The following is a 17908-nucleotide window of genomic DNA, read 5'->3' as shown; positions in this document are numbered from 1 at the left end:
GTAACACACTGGTCATTAATATCAATGTGAAACGTGTACTAGCACTGTGTGAGAATTACGGATACTTACTGATACTTACTCTAAAATCTGTAACCAAACAAAGGGAGAAATAGGTTTGCTCCCAGACAAGAGGGAAGGTAATTATTTCCCTGCCACTAATGTAAATTAAGGATTGTGAAATCAACACAAAGGAAGCCCCACTGGCATGTAAGTCAACATGAAAACCCAGGTTGACAGAGTGATATGAAATCAGCATGAGAGGCCAAGGCTACCGGGAATTATTGTGTCTCTGGGGTCAAATCAATGAGTTTGGGGGAAATATAAGGGGAAGCAAAAAGACATTTTGTTATCCATTTCACTGAGGAACATTCCTGGTAGAGGGGAATGATTCATGAAAAATCTGGATCGTGGTTTAACTGAAAACTCCAAAAGGACTCTGTGGGTGAGAAACAGTTTTAGTCAAAGGATTGTAGCTTGTTAAGCTTTAGTCACTAGCACGCATGTTATCCTTTTGTTTTATATATAAGCATTTTCTGTTTCTATTATCTTTCCTTAGTATCACTTAAATCTCCGGTCTTTGTTAATAAACTTATCTTGATGTTACTGTGAATTCTTCTCAGTGCTGTAATATTAAAGTGTGACTTCTCAGCAGAGCTGGTGTGTATGCTGCCTCATTAGGGAAAGCAGACTTGGTAATTTCTCGTTACTGTCCAGTGCCAGGGGCTGGACACTGCAGTGGAAATCCCTATCAGTGGGTTTGGGGGTCTATGGTGCATCAAATGTTAACTGCAAGGCAAAGTAAAGACTGACAGAGCTTTGGATGAGATTGTTTGGATGGCTAACAGACCCAGGCTGACAAGGAGCGGACACCTAGTTAAGCTACAGCAAGTCTCTTGTTTGCTAAGACAGAGGAGGTAACAAGGTCACCCACAGTCCTGTGTGACCCAAGAAAGCATCACGGTCACTTCATAGACAGCTAGAGAAACACTGGATACAAATTTCCAAAGTGTCTAAGGCTCTTAAAAGCCTAAGTCCCATTTTCAAAAGTGCATGAGTCAGTTAAGCCATGATTACACTAGGAAAAAGGAGTGTTTTTAGCCTCAGGACCCCAAGTTCTATTGATTTTCTATGGGACTTTGGCTCCTAATCAGTCAGGTGCTTTTGAAACTTTTACCCGCTCTCAAGGATAAGGTCCTAGCTGAGGATCTGGTCTTAAGTTTTACTCCACAGGATGAATGTCTCTGCGGTAATGTCAGAATTCAGAAGCAGGCAATGTCAAAACTGGGATTTAGGGAGGATTTATAGTACAGAAAGTAGATCTGGACTTGTGCTACATTAGAGCAAGTGTGATTGTTATAGAGTTAGTTAAAGTCTCTGTTCTTAACTCCTTATTTAATTCATCTGTTAAACCTGATGCTACACTAGAGTGCGAAAGGATCTCCTTTTATGGCTTTTTTTCCTTAAACATAGATAGTGTTTTAATATTGGGTTCATTTCATTTTTGTTATTGTATTTAGAGAAGCTTATTGCAATTTTATTGCTATTATATAACCCTATTCTCCTTGTGATTATTTTACAGGGCATTAGAGAGTTGGTCGTAGATGCTACGTTATTATAGGTACCAGGTGGTAGAATTAGGTTGGACAGAAATGGCGCTCTCTTGTCAATTATCCTCTGAAATATCTGTGAATTAGCCTGTATGGTGGGGCTGACCTCAGTGTCTCTGCTGCCCAGGGAGAGATTGCATTATACCACTATGTAAGGAGACAGAGATTAAAAAGCTTTCAGTAGTGCATTTTCACTGGCTAGATGAGCCACATCCCCAAATAAGGCCCCCCATATCACTAGTCACTTTCTTAAAATCTTGGCCTAACTAACTTGCCCAAACTCACCCAGGCAATCTGTGATGGAGCAAGGCATTGAACCCCCTCTCCCAAATGGTAGGCCCCTGCAACTGCATCTTCCCTGTCACGGCTCCCAAGAAGATTCTACAGCAGCCCTGGGGTTTACAGTCAGTGGAATTACACCAGGATAAAAAACAGCAATTCAGAGCAGAATCAGATAAGAACATAAGAACGGCCATCTAGCCCAGTGTCCTGTCTTCTGACAGTGGCCAATGCCAGGTGCCCCAGAGGGAACGAACAGAACAGGGAATCATCAAGTGATCCATCCCATGTTGCCCATTTCCAGCTTCTGGCACACAGAGGCTAGGAACGCCATCCCTGCCCATCCTGGCTAATAGCCATGGATGGACCTATCCTCCATGAACTTATCTAGTTCTTTTTTGAATCCATAGTGTCCCCTGAAAGTTTACTGTTTGCTCAAGTACAGGAACAGATGTGACAGCAGATTTCTGAAAGAGCTCAGCTACTCTTTGGACATCTAAATATGGACTGGATTTTCAGAAGTGTTCAGGACCTAATGTGTTGAGCTCTTTTGAAAATCTTTCCTTTTACAAACATGTTCACCCCAGTCCCTTCTTCGGCACCTAAATAAGTGGCATTGATTTCATTGGGAGTGAAGGGGCTCGGAAAGCAAGCAGTTTATGATTCCAGCCTGCATAGTGATTTGAAGCAAATTGAACTTTTTATTTGAACAAAGGTTCATGGAAAAGTTTTGCCTAATTCTAGTGTGGACTAGTTAAAAGTTAAATCTGAGTATTGGTCTTTTGGCAGGAAAAATCCATATAAACAAAATCCCAGTTGCATTAGTTCACTTCAGAAGTGTGTTAGCTAATTCATTCCTGTGTCAGTGGGAAATTTGGAAGTTACCTTGGATTTCTACCTCCCTTTTAATAAACATATTAAAATACCAATATAATAGCTTTTTATATCATAATAAAAATATATGGAGGATTAAATCCTGCTTAACACTTACTGATTTGGAAGCTGGTTTGCATGGTTTTCTCACATCCAGATTGCCTCACGCTCAGTGTGCCACTTGGCCGGAAATTTTTATTACAAGGAATTGAACTTGGTCCAGAATGTGGCAGGAGGAAAGACCTTTGGCATCAATTGTCACAAACCTTTTTGACCAATCCTGAAATATCTATAGGGTCTCTCTCCACTTTCAGTCAGAATTGGTTTGGAAATTGGCTTTTGGACCAACAAGAACTAGGACATGGTATTAGTTAATGCTGAACTGGAAGTCTTGTACACAAACTTTTGGCCAATAGGTTTTTGCAGTTATACTCCTCAGCCGTGAATTGCTCTGCCTCTTCTTATTATCAGCATTATGAGGTACTTTTCCCATAAATCCCCCAAAATAATTAAAAAAAAACCCTTTTCTTTCCCAAAAGTGTTTGACTGTGTTTGGAACTGTATTGTCTAGGCCAAATTGTTTTCAAGACTTCGAATATTGACTGTTGTAAAGGGCTTTGAAATCACAGCTGTGAAAGTTACTGTATGGATACAAAAAGAAAAGGAGGACTTGTGGCACCTTAGAGACTAACCAATTTATTAGAGCATAAGCTTTCGTGAGCTACAGCTCACTTCCTCAGATGCATATCGTGGAAACTGCAGCAGGCTTTATATATACACAGAGAATATGAAACAATACCTATTCCCACCCCACTGTCCTGCTGGTAATAGCTTATCTAAAGGATTTGTGCTGGAAATCACTTTAGATAAGCTATTACCAGCAGGACAGTGGGGTGGGAATAGGTATTGTTTCATATTCTCTGTGTATATATAAAGCCTGCTGCAGTTTCCACGATATGCATCTGAGGAAGTGAGCTGTAGCTCACGAAAGCTTATGCTCTAATAAATTGGTTAGTCTCTAAGGTGCCACAAGTCCTCCTTTTCTTTTTGCGAATACAGACTAACACGGCTGCTACTCTGAAACCTGTATGGATACAGTAATTGATTGATTGACTCACAGAGTCATTTCTTTAGTTGGCTTATAGTTCTATTTTATCCCTTCAACCAATCAAATGTATATTTCCAAAGTGCTTTTACATTCAAGCACCCAAGGCATTCTTAAAACTAATATAACATCCAGTGCAAGAACCAATAATGTTCTTGAAAGGTAAATCCCATGATTATTACACTCATCGTTCCTTCAAGGCATAGGTTCTAAACAACAAAGAGCTAAAATAATTCCCATTGCTTTGGTGGGAGCCAGTGAAACTCAGCAGGGACTGTATTTTCATACATCTTTGCACAATGAGGATTGGAGCCTCTGGGTGGGACCATAATACTAAACAATAATAACGGGACTACAGAGCTGGGAGATGGAGTTAATACAATGCAAGATTCAGACCTGAGTAAATCCTGTAGTTGTTGACCTGCTGAATTCTGTATCAACTGCAGACACTGAAGAGGACAAGCTGCAAAATCTGCAAGTAACTACAGTAGTCAGGTTAGGAATTGAGATTAATATTAGGGACAGACTGAGATTTCTGAAACCAGCTTAGAAAGGAGAGATCTCTGTCTGGCTAGATTCCTGAGGTGTTTGGAAGATACCTTAATTCAATGATAATATGGATGCAAAGAAAGCTTAGAAGCCACAATGATTCTGAGGTCACAAACATTATTTGAAGGATAAAAAGAAATCCCATGCCGGAAAACCTGAGACCTCCGCAACAGGGGAGCCAATCCATAGCAGCTCAGTTTTTGTCTCTGTTAAGTTTAAGAGCATTTGAAGATATCTGAAACTGAGGAATGTAAAGACAATTATGCAAAACACTCAGCTTCTTCCTAGAACCTTCAGAGACCGCTGGGTAAAGCAGAGTATCACATGCAATGAATACATACAGCCCAGGCAAAAGAGGAGACTGAACAGTGTTACGCACTGCAAAATGATGAGACGCCCGTATTGCAGAACAAGGCTCAGAAATGGCCTTATAATTCTCTCTTCCTTCCCAGGCTTCTTGTACCTAGGAATGTCATCCTTAAAAAGAAACTCTTCAACTCAAGAGACAGAAAACAACCCTGAAGCAAATATTCCAAGAGAGAGACTATGCTCAGATACTATAGTGATGAGCACAGGATAAACTGATGAAAAGAAACATTCCATAATCATTGCATATACCGGTGAGGGGATCATACATCAAAGACAGTAAACAATTGAAGGACATATGGGAAAAGTCCAGATTGCCCTATTAAACAATGTCAAAGTTATTTAAGTAGTTTGAAGGGGTGGAATCAAAGAAGTGGCAGCTCTGCACAGTAAGAGCAAGCATAAGCCTTGCTTTGAGAGAGAATAATAATTCCTAGCTCTTTTCCTCAGTAGATCTTAAAGCACTTTCCAAAGAAGGTCAGCATCATTATCTGTTTTTAACAGATGATGTCATTGAGGCACAGGAAGGTGAACTGACTTCCCCAAGGTTTTCAGCCAAGCTAAGAATAGAACCCAGGTCTCCTGACTCCCACTTGACTGGTTTACCCACTAGGTTACACAGCTAGTCTGGTGTAGCAGATAGTGCACTAGGCTGGGGATCAGCAGAGCTGGATTTTAATCCCAGCTTTTCCACTTACCTGCTGTGTGACCTGGGGCAAATCACGTCACTTCTCTGGGCCTGGATTTCTCTCCCCAGCCTTTTGCTGTCTTGCTCCCTTGAATAGTAAATTCTTTATGTCAGGGATGGTCTCATGCTGTGTGTCTTTACAGTGACTAGCACAATAAGGCCTCCAATACCGGTTAATGCCACGAGGCACCAGTGTAATACAGGACATGGCAAAAGATAATTTTTGTAACAACTTTACAATGACATCCTGACACAAACTGCAACATAACACTCAAAAAGAGTGTGGATGGGATTCTGAAAAGAGCAGAACTTTCATTGAAATTCAAGTGGATTTGGGTGCCTAACTCCCTTAGGCTCCCTTGATAATCCCCAGGTGTACAATACAGAACTGAGTAGCTTAGAACGGTTTCAGAGCATTTTCTCTCCCCGATTATTCTTTTTAATCCACAGCTACCCAAAGGGAAATGTAAGGACAAGATATAAACAAGAGAGTCATAAAATGTGTCCATTCCAAGATGCCCCTCTCCCCTGTAACTACAGGGTGAAGACACTGCAGGTTTTTATTTGCTGGTGAACTCCAACAACAAGCAATTTTCTCCCTTCTTATAAGAAAGGTGGAGATGCATACAGCGAGTATGAATGTGTGTCTCGGGCATTTAAAATGATGTATATGCAAACTAGGAACAACCTTTGGGCTCCTGTCAGGTTTCCAGCGCATCCCACAGTGGCATAAAGTTTGGACACAATCACTGTTTTAACTTGAGGCCCTACATGCAGGGCATAGATCCTGCAAGATGCTGACTGCAGTGCTGAGCAACCTGAGTTCCCTTTGACTTCAATAGGCAATGCGGGCTCTCAGCAGCTCACAGAAGGCGTTCAGCGCCTCGCTGGATCAGGCTAGCCATACATCAAAGTTCACCGGGCACGTAGGAGCTTCTGAGGCAAATCGCAGGATATGTGTGTAAAGAGAGAGAGAGAGAGAGAGCAGTGCCCTCCCTCATGGGGTCTGCAATCATTTAGTGGATTATTTAACGTTGTGGAATGCAGCGAGGCTAGAGAGCATGGCTTACACCTTTCTGTGCAATTAAAGCACAGGACAGGAATCTCTGACAGGACACAAAGACATTCACACCAGTGAACACAGCAAATTTTGGGGTTCACTTCAGAAGCTTGAAGAACAGACCTGTTGAGGGAATGAATGTGATGTGCTTAGGTGGAGCTCATCCGAATGCACCGCATAGCGAGCTGTGCTGAACTTAAAGGCGAAAGCCCCCCGCCTCCCCCACCAACTGCTGAAATAGGATTAGCTGGCCTCCTAAAGGAATAAATCTGTTGCTTTCATTCCTCTCCAGCAGTGCACACAATGAAAGTCTTGATAAATGAATGTGTTATAAACTTCCTACAAGAACCGCTGACTATACATCAAAGTTATGCACTTCAACCACCCCAGTCTCTGTGGGGGAAATGTCTTTGGGACGGAACATGATCCTTTGCTGCCTGGAGCCAGCAGGGGCTGGGAGCGCTTCCGAAGCAGAGTTCTCAGCCCTGGGGGGTGACAGTGGTGGGGTGAGAACACCTGACTTGGGCTGACTCTAGAGTAGCACTGAGGCAAGAAGCTGAGTCCAGCCCTCCTTGCTCACATGCCTTCCATCAGAGGTAGGGATAGACCCAATGTGATAGATCCCAAGGAGAGATCCTATAGGTTGGTTCTGAGGGTGGGGCAACTGGAAAATCCAATCGCTGCAAAGGCTGTGAGTTTACAGAATCGAGCGCCATACTCAGAAATGAGATTCTGCTGAGGCTCACACATGGCAACGTGCCCATGAAGTCACCAGCAACAGTCCCATGAGTGAGGCTGGCAGGATGGGGCCCTCTCATGATTCCCAGAGATTTGTATGACTGGGTGGGGGAAGGACACACCAGTTTGTTTACTATAGAACAGGAGCTTTTGCCCACCGCTCTCTCCTGGAGAGAGGCTGAAATCCAAACCCCGTACTATGACCAGCAAAAGTCTCCAAAAAATCCTCAATGCACAGAAATAAATGGGGAGGAGCTATTGGTGAGAGCACTCACTAAGTCTCTCCTCCTTGGCAACCCCTGAATGAGGTCTTCTGAACAGCAGGCACCGATGGACCATCCCCAGAATGAAGACTCTGCTAAGGGTCACGAACAAGGTCAGCTCCCAGACTACAGCACTGGGCAACACAGTATGGGGAGGAGGTGACCAGCCCCCTGTGGAGAAAGAAGTGGTTCGGGACTATTTAGAAAAGCTGGATGAGCACAAGTCCATGGGGCCAGATGCGCTGCATCCGAGAGTGCTAAAGGACTTGGCAAATGTGATTGCAGAGCCATTGGCCATTATCTTTGAAAACTCATGGCGGAAGTCCTGGACGACTGGAAAAAGGCTAATGTAGTGCCCATCTTTAAAAAAGGGAAGGAGGAGGATCCTGGGAACTACAGGCCAGTCAGCCTCACCTCAGTCCCTGGAAAAATCATGGAGCAGGTCCTCAAGGAATCAATTCTGAAGCACCTAGAGGAGAGGAAAGTGATCAGGAACAGTCAGCATGGATTCACCAAGGGCAAGTCATGCCTGACTAATCTAATTGCCTTCTATGATGAGATAACTGGCTCTGTGGATGAGGGGAAAGTGGTGGACGTGTTGTTCCTTGACTTTAGCAAAGCTTTTGACACGGTCTCCCACAGTATTCTTGCCAGCAAGTTAAAGAAGTATGGGCTGGATGAATGGACTATACGATGGATAGAAAGCTGGCTAGATTGTCGGGCTCAACGTGTAATGATCAATGGCTCCATGTCTAGTTCGCAGCCGGTATCAAGTGGAGTGCCCCAAGGGTCGGTTCTGGGGCCGATTTTGTTCAATATCTTCATAAATGATCTGGAGGATGGTGTGGATTGCACTCTCAGCAAGTTTGCAGATGAGACTAAACTGGGAGGAGAGGTAGATACGCTGGAGGGTAGGGATAGAATACAGAGGGCCCTAGACAAATTAGAGGATTGGGCCAAAAGAAATCTGATGAGGTTCAACAAGGACAAGTGCAGAGTCCTGCACTTAGGACAGAAGAATCCCATGCACTGCTATAGACAAGGGACCCAATGGCTCGGCAGCAGTTCTGCAGAAAAGGACCTAAGTGTTACAGTGGACGAGAAGCTTGATATGAGTCAACAGTGTGCCCTTGTTGCCAAGAAGGCCAATGGCATTTTGGGATGTATACGTAGGGGCATTGCCAGAAGATGGAGGGACGTGATCGTTCCCCTATTCAACACTGGTGAGGCCTCATCTGGAGTACTGTGTCCAGTTTTGGGCCCCACACTACAAGAAGGATGTGAAAAATTGGAAAGAGTCCAGCGGAGGGCAAGAAAAATGATTAGGAGAGGCTAGAGAGAGGCTTATGAGAGGCTTATGAGGAGAGGCTGAGGGAACTGGGATCGTTTAGTCTGTGGCAGAGAAGAATGAGGGGGGATTTGATAACTGCTTTCAACTACCTGAAAGGGGGTTCCAAAGAGGATGGATCTAGACTGTTCTCAGTGGTAGCTGATGACAGAACAAGGAGTAATGGTCTCAAGTTGCAGTAGGGGAGGTTTAGGTTGGATATGAGGAAAAACTTTTTCACTAGAAGGGTGGTGAAACACTGGAATGCGTTACCTAGGGAGGTGGTGGAATCTTCTTCCTTAGATATTTTTAAGGTCAGGCTTGACAAAGCCCTGGCTGGGATGATTTAGTTGGGGATTGGTCCTGCTTTGAGCCAGGGGTTGGACTAGATGAACTCCTGAGGTCCCTTCCAACCCTGATATTCTATGATTCTATGAAGGGGATGCAGGGAGGGGAAATCAAGACTCAAAACAAGGGTAAGGGTTAAAAATAGGCTTTAAAAATTAACTGAGCAAACATTTGGCAGGATATTTTGCCTTTCTTTGGTGACTCTGGGACTGCAAATGTGGGTGGAGGGGGAGTTCAAGGCTTGAGAGTTCTTTTCCCAGCCAAGTGTCTGAGAGGCAGCGTCAGTGAATGCAGTTTTCTTTGGTGCTCGTGACAGCGAGGGATTTACAATGCTGGCTAGGACCAGCAAGTGTTGTGCAAGCATCTTCCGGTCAGCTCTGCCAATGCACCTCAAGCCGGACAAGTGATGGACTGGCTCCCAAATACTCTGGGGTTGGTGGCACATCCAAATATATTTTTTAATAGGATCTGAATCCTTGAGGCCCCTGATTCCACATCATCCTCTTTCCCACAAATACCCTTGGCTGCCCAGTTTTTGTGTTTCCCTCATGGATGGAAAGACAGCCTGGCTTTCTGCCACCCCTCCCTTCTTATTTCTGAATTCTCTTTGGAAGCCTCCTCTTCCCCTTCTGGCACCAGGAATCTGAACCAAGAGGCTATCTCCTCCTGTCAGCTCACTGATCATATCCTAGTGGGATCAGACATCCCCACTCTCTTGAGCTGGTGCAATAGGGTCAGGTAGCTCCTTTTCTGAATCATACTGATTATTCTCTTTCTGAAACTCTCTGTGGCCAGGGCTGTGAAATTCCCAACACTCCTCTAATCCTCTCTTCTCTTTTCCTTTAGAAGCATCATCATCATCATTTCTATTGTGGTACCATCCAGAGGCCTCCTTCAAGATCAGGACCTTGTTGTGCTAGACACTGTCCAAAACCACAAATTCACTGCCCCAGCCCCACAGAGCTTACTGTCTAAAACCCCTGCGAGGGAGTTGTGCTCCTTTTAGTCAAACCTCAAAATATGTATTCTGTGCATTTGTTGTTATTTTAGGTGCCCATGGATCCAGTTCAACTACCCTTCACGTGGTTCATCCCCCGCAATTTTCCTACTGTGATCTCTGTAGCTAGCGTAGAATTTTCCTATTTAACTAAAAGACAGGACAGGCTGCATCTCAGGCCTCCTGCCTCTGGTCAAGTGGCAGAAAATCAAGAGGGAAGATTATCAAAGGCACACAAAGTGGTTAGGCACCCAGCTCCCATGTAAAGTCTCCCAATAGCCCCACGCCTGCCTTTTATGTGGCTGTTTCATTACATTTTTCTTTCTCAGAAAGTTCTTCTTGGGTTCTTTCACTGCTCTCTCTTCTTTTTTCTTCAATTTATGTTCACACCCTTGATACCACTCAGCTCAGACTTGTTACTTGGCCTCCTATTCATACGCTTTCCCTATTTCTCATCTCCCCGCCCCGTGCTTCTCAAATGTCCTTCAGTTCAAGGAACAGCTCTATTTTAGAGCCAAATTCACCTACCTTCCACACAAGTCGGGTGTCAGATCAATTTTACTGCAGAAAATTATGTTCCTCAGAAACTGAAGAATCATGGGTCCCAGGACAGAGAGACATTTACACTAAAGGAAGGTCTGCCACCCAATGGGAAATCTTCTGCATAGATAACCTTTCATATATTCCTCGTTTTGGCCTTAGAAAATTTAGGAGCATGCTGCCTGCAGAAAAGCTCAAAGATGATAAATTCATGTAATCTAGGCAATTTATAATGCACTGGATCAAATGTCTTGCACTGAACTGGCAGAGTGCAGATACTTTACATTGGGGGTAGAGAAAGAGGGAAAGGGAAAAGGGCAAATGAATAAGCCCTCGCCTTCCCAAAGGGGTAACATAAAAGGTACGTCTACACTGCAGTCAACCTGCGCTAGCTTTAACCTAGCTAGCACAGCTAAAAATGGCAGTGAAGATGAAGGAACACAGGTTTCAGCAGAGGCTGTACAAGTCCGCCTGGAAGCCCAACTACATGACTTACATTGCTAGCCTGTGTCAGGCTCCAGGCCATCATGGCTTCACTGCTACATTCAGCCATGCTAGCTAGGATAAAGCTAGCAAAAGTTTGCCTACCCGAGCAGCAATCACACCTCCAACTGCAGTGCAGTCATACCCAAAAGCTGTAGTGACTCACTGGATTAGTCAAGGTGATGTCACATCCAGCTTAATTTGCAGAAAGAGCTTTAAAGGTACATCATGTGCCTGCCAAGATTTTCCTTACAGCAAGATGTCGTTACCAGAGCTGGAGACATTGTGAATGTGCTGAAGCATGCCAGAAACTGAACCCTGAATCAGTGATGCATGTGAACACACTTCAAAAGTAAGCCCCTTCGATCACTGACGACCAATGTGTGTCATAGCCTGCAATTCAGGAGGAGCTAGCTGTGACTGCTGATATACTGTGTTGAGTCTAAGCTTCAAAAATGCAATAGCACCATTCAAGGCATGAATAGAATTATTCATTGTCAGAAAAATATGGCACGCTCACCATGTACTCAGAAGCCCCATGTCTATCCAACTTCTTATTTAGCCCTTCTCCTGTTGAAAACTGACTTAAGAGCCAGACCAACTTTCCAAGTGCTCAACAAACTACAATCAGAGCCAGATTTTCAAAAGAACTCAGCACTAGAGTGGTTCAGAAAATAGAATTTCTGTCCCGTGGGAAATCCTGATATTTCAACATTGGGTTTTGCCCCATAATGGGATGAAACACAAATACTGAAAATTTAGAAAAGTTCCCCAAAATGTTGATCAGGAAATGCCTATATGAAAAAACAAAGCCAAACAAGACATTTCTGATCAAAACAAATGTTTTATTTATAATTGTCCTATTTAAAAAAATCAGAGCATTTTGTAAAAAATGATCATTTTTTCCCCCTTCCAAAAATTTTGATTTCAATCAAATCCCATATTTTGGCAGGAAACATTTTGTGTTCAATCGGCTCTGCTCATCTCCATCTAAATAATGGCCACATTTTCAAAAGTGTTCAGGTCCTACCAGTTCCTGGGATTGCATTTTCAAAAGAGCTCTAGAAAATCTGATTCAAGATCCCAATATTTGGTGACAATCTGTTCCTCCGTGTTTTCCAGCTCTTTCACAACTTGATTTCAAGAATGGAAAAGAATGTATCCAGGAGGTTGAGCGACTGCAGGTACCGGTTCCTCCATATGCATGTACAACCCAGTAATCTTCTATTCAGCCCAGACCTCGAAATAAGAAAGCAGAGTCCTGGACAAGCATATTGATCAGGATTCCTCTAACTACCCCTTTGAAACACAAATCAACTTTTTTTTTTTTTTTTTTTTAAGATCTCAGTATGTGCTGTGGTTCCTTTGCAATGTGTACTATCTAAATCCAATCCAACATCTTGGCAGTAGAACAGCTAAGCAGACATCCTCCTGAGCCAGCTATAACGTAAAGGATCACCAAGTATGTTTCCCCTTTGAATTTACAGTAATAATTGTTTTCAGCTTTCCCCACTGTTGGGAGAGCTGTTCTGGATCCATGGGCAGAGATATTCCTACCCACAGGTACTGTGACAACTCCACTTTGGGCGCGAGTGTTTTGTAAAGGGTGTTGTCCAGGACATTCGCAAATATGTCCGATTCCACAGTGAATGATACTGTGACACTCTTGCTGGCATACAGCTAAGGTTAAGGCCTGTCTTCATCCCTGCTGCTGCTATGGTTGGACTCCCAGCCTTTAGACCCCAAGCTTGATTCTGTTCTCACTGACACTGATTTGTGTTACCAACAGATGCTCTGGTCTGTCCATGCTCAGATCAAGATTAGGAGGGGTGGAGACAAAGGTGGCTTTATGCCACCTCTGAAGCACCCGTGGGTCCTGAGGCCTGTCACTGGATTGCTCCCTGGCATAGATTATTAGTGCTCTGATCTTTCCCAGCTTCTAACAGTCCTTGCCCAGGTTTTTTCTAGCAACCAGGAATCAATGGTGGGTCAGAGGGAGCGTATCCTGACCATGCCTCCGTCACTGGGGAACAGGGGAAGGAAGCTACAGTAGCTCTCCACCATCTAAGGGTCCCCCTTCCAAGAGGGGGATACAGTGGGAGCTGCATTCACCAAGGTTAAGGCCACTCTGCACTGGAGGTACTTGTGCAAAGTGACCCTAACTGACCTGGGAATCAGGGTTGAGGGGTAACACCAAGGAAGTCAGGGTACGATTGGTAGAGAGCAGAATCAGGCCAGTGACTGTTATTGGATGTTTGTGACCTTTGGTCAACGGAAATTTTTCCTGTGAACAAGTACTTGTAAATTTAACTACACTAATAATAGCCGCTGGAGAGTGTATATCCATTGCCTTGCACCTGGGGCTGGAACCACAGCTCCACCAAGACTGCTGAGCAATGCACCAATGGTGTTAAGTACTTTCAAGGGCCAGAAGAGATTTTCTTGGGCATGGCAGAATCTGCAGATGGCACAGGGCTAGAGTAGTAGGGGCTCCCAGGCCATTCTGTCATTCCCCAGGTGCAGGGTTTCTGGCTGGGGGAAAAGGGAACGGCCAGGGCATCTATGTCCTAGTGCTGCTTCGCTGCCACATGGCAGTTTAGGGAGATGTCACAACATAGATCAGCCTTCTGCTCTGGACCTACTTGGTTCTGTGGCAAGAAGCCACCTTTGCACACATCCCTCACGAGCTGTGAAGGGTGGAAGAAAGGCTGGACTCCAGGATCTGGCCTCTTGTGTCATTTACACCTGTGTGAATGGAGTGCAATGCACTATCACCAGCATGAAGTGAAAAAACTCTGATGTAGCATTTTTACACTTGCTTTGAGCAGGGCTAGGTGACAATTTGAGGCAGTGGAGAACCAGGCCTTGTAGGTTTTCTTTTTCCTTCTTTCTACATGTGCAATATAGTAACTGTCATCCCGGCTAGCAGGCAAGTCCCATGAGGTACCTTGGGGGGCACACAGGGGAAGAATACAATGCACAAACAATACAGACTGGACCCATTCCATTTTCCTTTTGCTTCCTCGAAAGCCTCAGTTCCTTCTTCTGTCCACACTCATTTCACATCCTCTCGTAACGATGCAGACACTGAATAAAGTCAGAAAGATTCTGCCATAATAGTGTCATGTTGCCAAAAATGATCTCAACTTTGAAACAGTTTGGGGTACATCCACTTTCTAAGTGGTCTTCTCAGTTAAAATGGGACTATCCTCTCCTACATCCGTCCTATGCTCTGATTGTGGAAGAAAGCATAAGTTTCCTTATTAAGCCTAAATCCATATTTTTGGCATTTTTCCTCCAGGATTCCCAGAGTTTCTTCAGTGTTCCTCCCCATCTCTGTCACTAGATCTGCCAAATAACAAACACCACCATTTAACTCTGTTGCACTTGGAATATTATACCATGCCTATTGTTTATATTACAGTAAGACCTACTGGCCTCAACTGAGATTAGGACCCCATTGCGCTTGGTGCTGTACAACCATCTAGTAAGAGACAGTCCCTGCCCCAAACAGCTTCGGCCCAGATCCTCAAAGATAGTTAGGAACCTAAATATCTTTGAGGATCTGGGTCTTACACCACACGAAAGGTAGGAGAAATGAAATATTATCTTCCAGGCCCTGTGGAATTTGCCACTGAGTTCGAATTGTGCTTCCAGACTCTCAGCTTTCATTGAAAAAAAAAAAAAAGAAAGAAAAAATTTGCTAGCACCTGTGGTTGCAAAGACACCCTTGAAAATGTAGTAAATTGATGCAGTCCCATCCGCCTGAGCCTGCAGACAGCTTAAAACAACAGCCATGAGCTGTCCCATTCATCTCACCCAGGCCTCAGGTCACGTGTGGTTCTGCAGCGGCTGAGCTCTCCATTTTGCTGCAGCCAGGTGGATCCATATTTGGTTTTTTGTCTCCCTGCCCTGCTGAGACCTACATGGGCAGCTGCCTCTTTCTCTCCTGATGTCCCCGCACCATAGAGGAATTAACTGTGCACCATGCACGGTTCCATGAGCCAGGCAGCAGAGGGAGCCAGAAGCACAGGGAGTTTAGGAGATGAACAGCTGAAGCTGTCTACAAACTCCCTCCTTCCCAGATGCACATGGGGAAAAGAGACCCTGACCAACACCAATTGGACAATATTGTGGGAACCCAGACCTGGGGAGTGTGAGGGAGCTGAGTCAGCTGGAGAGCCCGGAGGAAAACTCCTCCATAGGTAATGACATTGCTGAAGTGTAGGTCAACGCGCACCTTCATCTACGAGCTAAAGCGACGTGTTTGTGGGGAAGATGGGAATGAAGGACATTTTCTGGAGAGAGACTGAAGTAATCTTGCAGTAGAGTTTAGGGTTTGTGCCACAGAATATATGGAATGCTGATGAATATCTCCAAGCTACAAAAGGGAAACTGAGGCACAGAGCAATCATGTGACTTGCCCAAGGTCACACAGGAAGTCAGTGACAGAGCCAAATACAGAATCCCCCTTTTTCCTGTCCCAGAGGTAGTGCCTTAACCACAAGATCATCCTTCCTCTCCAACATGTACTGTGTTGTGGGTTTAACCTTTCACTCCCCGAATGGTCTTTCATGTATGTTCAAAGCCGAGACAGGCTCATGCTGCATAACTCCGACTTGTGTTCAGTTCTGGATTTGAAACACCCTTAGAGGTCAAGGTTGTTTGGAGCTGGGGTTCCAGTTCAGGCTCAAATCTAGTTGTTAGTGATGAAGGCCCAGATCCTCAAAAGGTATATAGGCACCTAACTACCTTTGAAGTCAGTGGGAGTTAGTCACCAAAATACTTGGAGGCTGTGAGCTGCAGTATTTCAAACTCTGACACTAACACCACCTGCTGGCATGCTTGAGACAGATCTAGTTTGGGGAACTTCACCTCTTCTGGGAGCAACACAATAAAGCTTGTGGCTTTGGAATTGGATAGTGATCCATATTCAGCTGGGAATTTATGGTGACTTTATGGTTCCCAGAAGCGCTTCACTGCCATCGTATTTTGGAAGGCATACAATTACTGCAGCTCATTTGCTGAGTTCAGTTGACTCTATTTTTGCAGTTCTTCTAAATGCTTTTTTATAGATTTCTGGGTCTCTGCAGAATATAACATGGCTCAGACCTTAGGACATGTTGCTGTTGCATTTTCGGCCACATGCAACTTTTATACATTTCACTTTTCATTTTCCTAATAGATCCATCCCAAAGGGTCAGACCCATCAATGGTGTAACCCCAATGGCATCACACCAAGGGGGAATATGACCTGATATTCACAGTGCTCCAATGCAAACAGTTTCTTTAGCCAATATCTGCCAACTAATGAAGGCCCCTTTCCCTTCAGTGGCAATGAACTGTACGGTACAAAGCAAAAACCTTTGCAATTTACAAGTGACTCACAAGTATATTAATTCTGTTAACTCCCCAACTCTCTCTGTCTTTATTTTTTACATTATATCAGATTCTCTCACTTTACACTGGAAAAAGGTCTACATTTCTGCAGAAATCACAAGCTCTACACTTCCTGTATCATGTCCCTTCCTTTGCATTGGCCTATGGGATATCTTTACATGAGCCCAGAGGTCCTCCAACTTTAGTAACCTGAGGACCCCTATTTTGATTTAAAATTTTGCCACGGACCCTCAAGGCCCCCGCTCAGCCCTGGGCCCCGCCCCCACTCCACCCCTTCCTCTGAGGCCCCACCCCCGCCCCAATGTCGAATAGAGGGGAATGATCACGTCCCTCGATCTGCTGGCAATGCCCCTATGTATACATCCCAAAATGCAACAAGGGCACACTGTTGACTCATATCCAGCTCTTGTCCACTGTAACACTTAGGTCCTTTTCTGCATTCGGTCCCTAGTCTGTAGCAGTGCATGGGATTCTTCCGTCCTAAGTGCAGGACTCTGCACTTGTCCTTGTTGAACCTCATTAGACTTCTTTTGGCCCAATCCTCTAAATTTGTCTAGGGCCCTCTGTATCCTATCCCTACACTCCAGCGTATCTACCTCTCTCCCAGTTTAGTCTCATCTGCAAACTTGCTGAGGGTGCAATCCACACCATCCTCCAGATCATTAATGAAGATATTGAACAAAACCGGCCCCAGGACCGACCCTTGGGGCACTCCACTTGATACCGGCTGCCAACTAGACATGGAGCCATTGATCACTACACATTGAGCCCGACAATCTAGCCAACTTTCTATCCATCGTATAGTCCATTCATCCAGCCCATACTTCTTTAACTTGCTGGCAAGAATACTGTGGGAGACCGTGTCAAAAGCTTTGCTATAGTCAAGGAACAACACATCCACCGCTTTCCCCTCATCCACAGAGCCAGTTATCTCATCATAGAAGGCAATTAGATTAGTCAGGCATGACTTGCCCTTGGTGAATCCATGCTGACTGTTCCTGATCACTTTCCTCTCCTCTAGGTGCTTCAGAATTGATTCCTTGAGGACCTGCTCCATGATTTTTCCAGGGACTGAGGTGAGGCTGACTGGCCTATAGTTCCCAGGATCCTCCTTCTTCCCTTTTTTAAAGATGGGCACTACATTAGCTTTTTTCCAGTCGTCCGGGACTTCCCCCGATCGCCATGAGTTTTCAAAGAGAAATTGAGGGGTAACACGTTACAAGGACATATGCACAAAACAGACTTTGAATGTTACCAACGGGAGCCAGAAAATCTTTCTGGAGGT

General features: G+C 44.5%; 1 long non-coding RNA gene across 1 annotated transcript; it reads left to right on the top strand.

The window, feature by feature from the left end:
- The first annotated feature begins 360 nt into the window (after window positions 1-360).
- LOC311531910 lies at window positions 361-17690 on the top strand. The gene is made up of 4 exons (XR_014714306.1): window positions 361-442; window positions 12346-12407; window positions 12565-12685; window positions 17645-17690. It is a non-coding gene; the product is annotated as an uncharacterized lncRNA (long non-coding RNA).
- Window positions 17691-17908: the final 218 nt, after the last annotated feature.

Source organism: Lepidochelys olivacea (genome assembly GCF_965140295.1).
Source record: "Lepidochelys olivacea isolate rLepOli2 genome assembly, chromosome: 16".
In the NCBI taxonomy this organism is placed as follows: domain Eukaryota; kingdom Metazoa; phylum Chordata; order Testudines; family Cheloniidae; genus Lepidochelys; species Lepidochelys olivacea.
This window is presented reverse-complemented; position numbering and strand designations above follow the sequence as displayed.